The sequence below is a fragment of the Camelina sativa genome, chromosome 2 (genome assembly GCF_000633955.1).
Source record: "Camelina sativa cultivar DH55 chromosome 2, Cs, whole genome shotgun sequence".
NCBI classification, from domain to species: domain Eukaryota; kingdom Viridiplantae; phylum Streptophyta; class Magnoliopsida; order Brassicales; family Brassicaceae; genus Camelina; species Camelina sativa.
The window spans coordinates 8,616,488-8,625,089 of record NC_025686.1 but is presented as its reverse complement, the minus strand read 5'-3'; positions in this window follow the sequence as shown (position 1 = coordinate 8,625,089).

Genomic DNA, 8,602 nt, shown 5'->3' with positions numbered 1-8,602 from the left:
AATTAGAATTTATAACGGCTTCCCATTTCTAGATATGGAAAATTTGCTAAATCGATAGGAAAATTCTCAAAAAAAAATGTTTTATTTAATATTTGACTGAAAATTCTTGGTGGAAAAATATTCAGATTTCTATAATTGATTAAAAAAAAATACGAATTATCCGATTTTCTAATTTCCAATCTATTATAGTTATAGTTTTCAAGGATGTTAATATAATCGTAATCAGTGTTTGTAATTTTTTTTTCTCCTAAATCTCTAATCATAATTAAGATCATAGTCTTTGGACACTTGGGTTGGTAAGTTTTCCCATGAGAGTTAGGGAATTTGTAACAGAAGATAATAGAAGGTAATATGTTGTATCCTCTCGTGTGAAGTGTGGACGGATTGTGGGGCTGCTACGCAAGCTCTGGAGAATCCTCAGGATTGGCCTAAGTATCGGTCTAGTCTTTACAAGATTAATCAGGTCCTCAAACAAATGCAGACTGTCTCGATTCATTTAGCATCCCCGAAGTGGAATGGTGTAGCACGTGCAATTGCGAAGAGTGTTACGCGTGATGGCAGGCTGAACACTTACTTAGCCTTGGGAGGACCTGCTTGGCTACACGACCAGATTGTACGAGAGAGCCATAGTTAGCTCTTTCCTTTTTGCCTAAAAGTGATAAGCCCGTATCATAGTAAATCTAGAAATATAGAACATTAACATATATCCTAATCTAATACCCTCCTCACGTTGATGGTACGTAATCCGTAACACCTAACGTGGACAGCAATCTGTGAAATGTCAGGCCTGGAAGAGCTTTGGTCAGAAGATCAGCAATCCCATCAGTAGTAGAAATATGTTCGGCTGTAATGAGCTTGTCAAGAACGGCGTCCGGACCTGATGACAGTCGGACTCAATATGCTTTGTCCGCTCATAAAAAACAGAATTGGCTGCAATATGAATGGCAGCTTGACTATCACAATTCAGTGAAATCAGAGAAGAATGATCAACACCCAAATCCTTGAGAAGACGCTTCAACCATTTGATTTCTTTGAGGGTGTAGGCCATGGCACGGTACTCGGCCTCAGCAGAGGAGCGAGAAACCATCTTCTGCTTCTTTGTCTTCTAAGAATTAGGTGAGTTCCCTAAATAGACAACATATGCCGAAAGTGAACGGCGAGTAATAGGACATGAGTTATAATCAAAGTCGCAGTAGGCGGAAACTTGGAGATCACAATTTGATCGAAGAAGAATGCCTTGCACAGGAGAACCTTTGAGATAACGAACTAGACGGAGAGCTGCTTCCCAATGTACTACCAAAGGTGCCTTCATGAATTGAGAGAGAATGTGAACCGCGTAGCTTAAATCCGGCCTGGTAATTGTCAAGTAGATAAAACGACCGACCAAACGACGATATTGTTGAGGAGTGTCAAACAAAGGGCCAGTTGCAGAAGCAAGTTTATGATTAACCTTGATAGGCACTGGCGACGGCTTACAACCAAGAAGACCAGCTTCATTGATTATGTCCAGAGCATATTTTCGTTGAGAGACACAAAAACACGAGAGACCTCAATGCCTAGAAAATATTTCAGTCGGCCAAGATCCTTCATGTGAAAACACTTGTGGAGCTGAACTTTAAACTTATATATGGCAGCTAAATATTTCCTGCAACCACAAAGTCATCAACATAAACAAGAACGTGAAGGATCATCTCGCCTTGCCTTAAGGTAAACAAGGAGTAATCTTGATAGCTTTGAGTGAACCCCATTTCCCAAAGAGCATTGGAGAGCTTAGAGAACCAACATTGAGGTGCTTGTTTGAGGCCATATAAGGATTTTTAAAGTCGACAAACCTTGTTAGGATCCATTGCTTTAAAACTAGGAGGAAGACACATGTAAACCTCTTCGTCAAGATCTCCATGTAAAAAACCATTGTGAACATCCATTTGATGGACTTCCCAGTTCTTAGCAGCAGCAACATCGAGAAGAGAACGAACGGTTATCATTTTTGCGACGGGAGCAAAAGTTTCTTTAAAATCAGTCCCCTCTTTTTGTAGATTTCCCATAGCTACTAGACGAGCCTTATAACGTTCCAAAGTACCATCGGAGTTAAATTTAAATTTGTAGACCCATTTACTATTAATAGCTTTCTTCCCGGGAGGTAAATCAGTAATATCCCAAGTATGATTGGTCTCAAGGGCATCAATCTCTTTTCACATAGCCTCGCACCACTCTTTGATTAAGACAGCAAAAATGCTTTGGATCCGTGCTATCAAGAATGGCGGCCATGTAGGCAAAATGATTGGCCAAAAAACCCGCGTCAGATAAATACATGGAAATAGGATAAAGAATCTTACCTGAGACCGTAGACGAGGAAGTTGAGTCGGAGAAACCGGGGGCAAGGACGTGAGAGGAAGAGTGTACAGGCAGAAGAACATAGTCTTTTAGGAGAACCGAGGGGATCTTTTTGCGACGTCCCTTTCCCAATAACTCAGGTAAACTAGGTGAGGAAACCTCATCAGTATTAGATAAAGGAGACCTCGGAACCGGTGAAGAAGTAGAAGGAGATGCAGGCGTGTCAGGCAATGACAATGGTGTAGAAGTAGTAGAAATAGACACCAAAGACGGCTCAGGAGAAAGAACCGGAGCAAGCAGCAGCAAAACCTCAATAAACTGAGTAGGAGTAGAAGAAACAACCTCCACAGAGGCGGTAGGGACTGGCAAAAACTAATCATCGTCAAGAGCAGGCAAGACAGAAGGAGATAGAACCTTCGGTTTGTCAACAAATGGAAACACGTCTTCAAGGAACCGAACATCTTGGCTGGTGAATTTTTTTTTGTTTCAAGATCGAACAAGCGCCAAGCTTTCTTGCCATAGGGGTAACCCACAAAAACACATTTACGACTTTGAGGCCCGAATTTTTCTTTGTCACGAGATCGAGTATGAGCATAACAAAGACTTCCAAAAGTACAAAGCATGGTGTATGACGGACGTTGCCCAAATAGAACTTCATATGGTGATTTTCCCTTCAATACTGAAGACGGTGTCCGGTTGATCAAATGTGTAGCGGTGAGAATACTCTCACCCCAAAATTTTACGGGCATATGACTTGGGAAATGACAAGCATGCGCAACATTGAGAATATGGCGGTGTTTGCGTTTTACACGACCATTCTGTTGAGGAGTATCCACATATGATGTTTGATGAATAATTCCATGAGCTTGAAAATATGATGTGAGGCACATAAACTCGGTGCCATTGTTTGTGCGAAAAGACTTTACTTGTTTGCCAAACTGTCTCTCGGCCATAACACAAAAATTATGAATCAGAGTTGAGACCTCCGATTTTGCGGACATTAAATATGTCCATACGGCTCGAGAGTGATCATCAAAGAGCGTTAGAAAATAGATCGCACCACTTGTAGAAGAAGTCCGATAAGACCGCCAGACATCACAATGAACAAGAGAAAAATAATCCAATGCTTTATTAATGCTATCATGAAAAACTTTTCAAGTTTGTTTAGCTCGAAAATGAATGTCACAATTTTTCATATCTCCAAGGCCACTGGGAGATGAATCACATTCGGGTAAAGAAAGTAAAACAGTAGGAAACAAATGACCGAGTCTATGATGCCATAACGCTCCAGAAGAAATTGTAGTAGCGGCCGAGACCTAAGTAACATAGTTGAAGATTATAAATATCTTTATTCGATTTATTTATTTGGTGCTAAAATATTTTCTTTTAGTTTTAACGTTAAAAAACTGTTTATCGTATACAATATATGATTATCATATGTTATATTTTTCGTATTTTCCATCTTTATAATTTTTCGTATTTTCCATCTTTATATTTTTCGCATACAATATATGATTATCATATGTTCTTGTTTTTTTTTCTGGTCGAAATGCTTTTTAATTAATTTGGTCAATGTTATCAGATTATACTTGAGAAACCAGCCATGGATGCGGATATAATACATCAGAATAAAATATCATATTTGAACAACGAAAGCGAGCTAATTTATGAGCAGCTTCATTACAATAACGTCTCACTAAGACAAAACAAACTTTTTGAACTTCTTAGACCAGAGTTTCAAAGAAGTTAGTCCACTTATACTATATTTGATAATTTGAATATGTATATATCCAATTTACTATACATATATATCTATATATTGAAGAATATTTACTTAAGGTATTTAAAATTTAATTAAAAAGTTAGATTGTCACCTATGATTTAACTACAGCAATTTTAGTTAATAATTATTTTCATAGTAACAAAGTTAATTTATGTATCATAATTAAAATTTTGATTTTATACCCGATATCATAATTAAAAAATCGTATTGTATCAGTAAGATCAGCGGGTTGGTGAAACTTAACCAACCCGCTGATCTTACTGATACAATGCGATTTTTTAAAACATTTTTAAGTACTTATTTATCATTTATTTATTTATTTTTTCACTTTTTGTTGAAAAAGAACAAGTTCTTTCAAACATTCAGCTTCAATATATATATATATATGGGAAAAATGCCATAAAAATCCCCAACTTTCAAATTTGGGACGAAAAAAGCATGAACTTTCGAGATGTCATTTTAATCCCGAAGTTTAGTTTGACTTTTTGATAAAATAGTAAAGTTTTATTGACCTGGCCATTTCACGCACGTCGTTAAGTTTCCGTTAACGGAGTTAATTTTCCGTTAACAATCTCCGTTTAGTCAAAGACAAGATATATAATTTTGTTTTCTAAAATTTATTGAAAGCGTGACGTGGTCTATTGGTTAATGGGGGAGTTTGGTTTTCACGTGGATTGGAACTCGAGACATCAAAGCCGCAAACAATAAAGTGTAACCACCTACGGTAGGTAGATTTATTAACCATTAATGAAATACAGACTCTTATATCGTGTATTATATGAGTTTTTTTATCTTCTTCATAGACGAAATCATCGGAACCTGGGAATTTCTCGCGCTTTCGGTTGATAACTTCTTCATTGATGACGTTTGTTTATAAAGCAACATTTCAATACAACTCCTCGTGCTGCTTGGCAAATCGACCCCTTTGGTCATTCCTCTGTCCAAGCTTACCACCTCGGAGCAGAGTTAGGGTTGGACTCTTCATTTCCTGAGAATCGACTACCACATATAATACCCTATATAAAATTTTTTGTTTCATTAATGGTTAATAAATCTACTTAGCCTAGTTGGTTATGCTTTGATGTTTGCTGCTTAGAGGTCTTGAGTTTAAATCTATGTATAATCTTTTATTTTAAAAAACAAAAATACTTTCGTCCAAGCCGACTCTAACCCGCGGCAGGTGAAAATCAAACTCTCACGTACCAATAGACCACGTCACGCTTTCAACAAATTCTAGAAAACAAAATTATATATCTTGTCTTTGACTAAACGAAGATTTTTAACGGAAAATTAACTCCGTTAATGGAAACTTAACGACGTGCTTGAAATGGCCAAGTCAACGAAACTTTTCTATTTTATCAAAAAGTCAAACTAAACTTCGGGATTAAAACGACATCTCGAAAGTTCATGCTTTCTTCGTCCCAAATTTGAAAGTTGAGGATTTTTATGGCATTTTTCCCATATATATATATATATGGTTTAGACCAAAAATGTTAATAAAATCAGAAATTTGGTATATTTTTTTTATATGAATATTTATTATCACTTTATGAATATTTATTATATTTTATGGAGTATATGATTCAATCATTTGACAAAATTACCAAATTAAATAAAATTATTGTAATTTGGATGCATGTTAATTTTTATTTGATATTATTTGGATTAAAAATTGTTTTAGTTTCTTTTATAATATGTCGTTGAACCATCACTTAAAATGTGTAACGTTCATTTCAATTTTTTTCTCCACTTATTGAATAAATTATATTCTTTTTCAAAATTCTGAATTACATCATAAGCAAAAAAAATTAGATATTTTATTGTATGAACTATATATTGATTTACATGTTTTTAAAATATGATCAATAAAATTATTGTAATTTGGACACATGTTAATTTTTATTTGATATTATTTGGATTAAAAATTGTTTTAGTTTCTTTTATAATATGTTGTTGAACCATCACTTAAAATGTGTAGCATTCATTTCAAATTTTTTCTCCACTTATTGAATAAATTATATTCTTTTTCAAAATTCTGAATTACATCAAAAGCAAAAAAATTAGATATTTTATTGTATGAACTATATATTGATTTACATGCTTTTAAAATATGATCAATTGTAAAATGAGAGGAAATTTTTTTAATCAAATCATTAAAATATCTCAAATTAATTAAAAAGGAAAATGAAGGGAGAGTTAAAATTTTAATACTTCCTTAAATCAAATTGAAAGTGAAATTAATTTTGATGGTTTTCGAATTCCAAAATTATCCTTTTTAAATGTACTTAAACAATTTTTACACATGAATTCAGTGGCGATTGAAGTAAATAAGTGACTGATTTAACATTCTTTTTATTGTACTTCTCTTTTAGTATATAAGATTCTTTATGGTGCATGAGAAAGAAGTCTTTTGATCGTCTCTAGGCGTTGCCTAAATTGCACTTCTAGTTTTATCATTAAACTACTTTAAAGAATAATAATACTTTCGTTCAACAAAGCCATTGTTCGTTGTCAATAATTACACTATATACTTTATAACGGCACACATAGGCTTATTACACATTACACGAATACAGAATTTAAGCAGTTATACAACAACACCATTGTTGGCAGAAGAGGATACAAAAGTGTCAAAGGTGCTGTTTCTAAGACCTTTTGTCCAATTCTCAAAAAACCTTTTTGTATATAAAAAGAACAAACACTCGTGTTACCATGATTGTTGGAATTAAGATAATCTTATTAGGCTCTCTTACAGCTTCCAAAAGACACTAGTATTAGTGTCGAATTTAAACATACACTATACATGAAGAAACTATTTAATGCAAAAGTGGTCTCTCTTGTCGGCCAATTGACATCATCTTTCCTAAACCAAACACCTAGGCAGCCTCATTGATCTTCTCTTATATACAATCATCTCTGTCTCTCTCCCTCCGTATCCCTCTCATTAGTACTTGATCATATTTGTATCAAACTTCACTTGGATCAATCTTCACTCGACGATTAAGATGACGCCGTTTGTTTGGTGCAGACGAATGTGTATGTTCTTGGCTCTTTTGTCATTTCTTTTACTTTCGTCAGAGGCTTCAAGATTTCCTCATGTCCATTGGGAACAAATGCTCCCAAAGAAGCTTCCAATCCCTTCTTCTTCTCCCTCGAAAGGCACCAATTCTATCACCAAATCCTCTTCTACTTCTTCCCTGAATACCAATTCCTTCAGCTCCTTTACATCTGATGGGAAAGTTTAAATTAAATCTTTGGGTGATCATTCAATTTTCTGACTTATAACGTGGATCAGAAGCGGGAAGGGAAAGGACGACATATGGTCTTTTTGCTTACAGCCCTTACAACGCTGTCATGATTGTTGTCAAGGAGAGAAAGAGAAGTCTGATCGTCTACATATTCTTCTCACAGATTTTATTAATCTCACAGCGAAACCGTAGAAGCATAGAGTAGATATGTCAATCTATGTATGTATATTACCTTCATTGTCCTGAAAATATTATCGCTTGTAATTGGTTTATAGAATTATGGTAAGACTAATAGTCAAATTTCTTTTGTTGTAATGCAAAACTTTATTCCAACAAAATAATAATAATAACTTTTACAACTAATTGTGGCTTAGTGAAAGAGAGAGATATATAAAACAGAACTTAAGATTTTGGTTTACAACCAGAAATGTAGCATGTCGTCCTAGCTATAAAACTGTCCTACTGCGACTAGTGACAACTTTATCCTCGATAGATCATCTAAGCGTGAATAGAGAACCTTGCCTTCAAAAAATAGTTTTATTTGATCGTGGAATTCTTGGTGAATCAGCCATATTCCGTAAACAAATCGTGGCAATGGGTTTTTAGTCATATATATGAAAAAACGTGAGTTAGGCTTTTATTATTTAAAAGAAAATCTTTTTATATGTGCAAACTATATATAGAAAGAATCAGTTTATTATTTTTTAAAACTCTATGTATGTATTAAACTCATATTCAGTAATTTGGCTTAGAAGTTGAAAGGATTTTGTTTTTTTAAATAATTTCTCATATTAAAAGATATTGATGTGTGTAGAATTTCACTTCAAAATCTTTTACTTAAAAAGACCACACGATGACTGAAAGTGTACAGTTAATCAATGTAGTATTTTAGGATTGATCCCATAGAGAGTAATAGCTAACATGAATGAATTAAAAGAAAAAGAATTATGGCTAAGACATAGATAATAGTTGGGGGTTTTGGTTTTCCTAACATCTAATGCAAAGAACGAAAGCGTAAATGAAAGTGGTTTAAACCAGTGTTCAAGAAAGCGGTCTAGGCGGCCGCCTAGGCGCCGTCTAGGCGCTAGGCGCTCAGTAGACGTCTAGATGACCGCCTAATCCGCTTAAAATTACATTAATTTAATTTTAATATTTATTTTTGATTTTTAACTATATAGATTTAAATTATTAAGTTTTATATTTGTATACGTAATTATAAATGTTTATATGTTGTTAA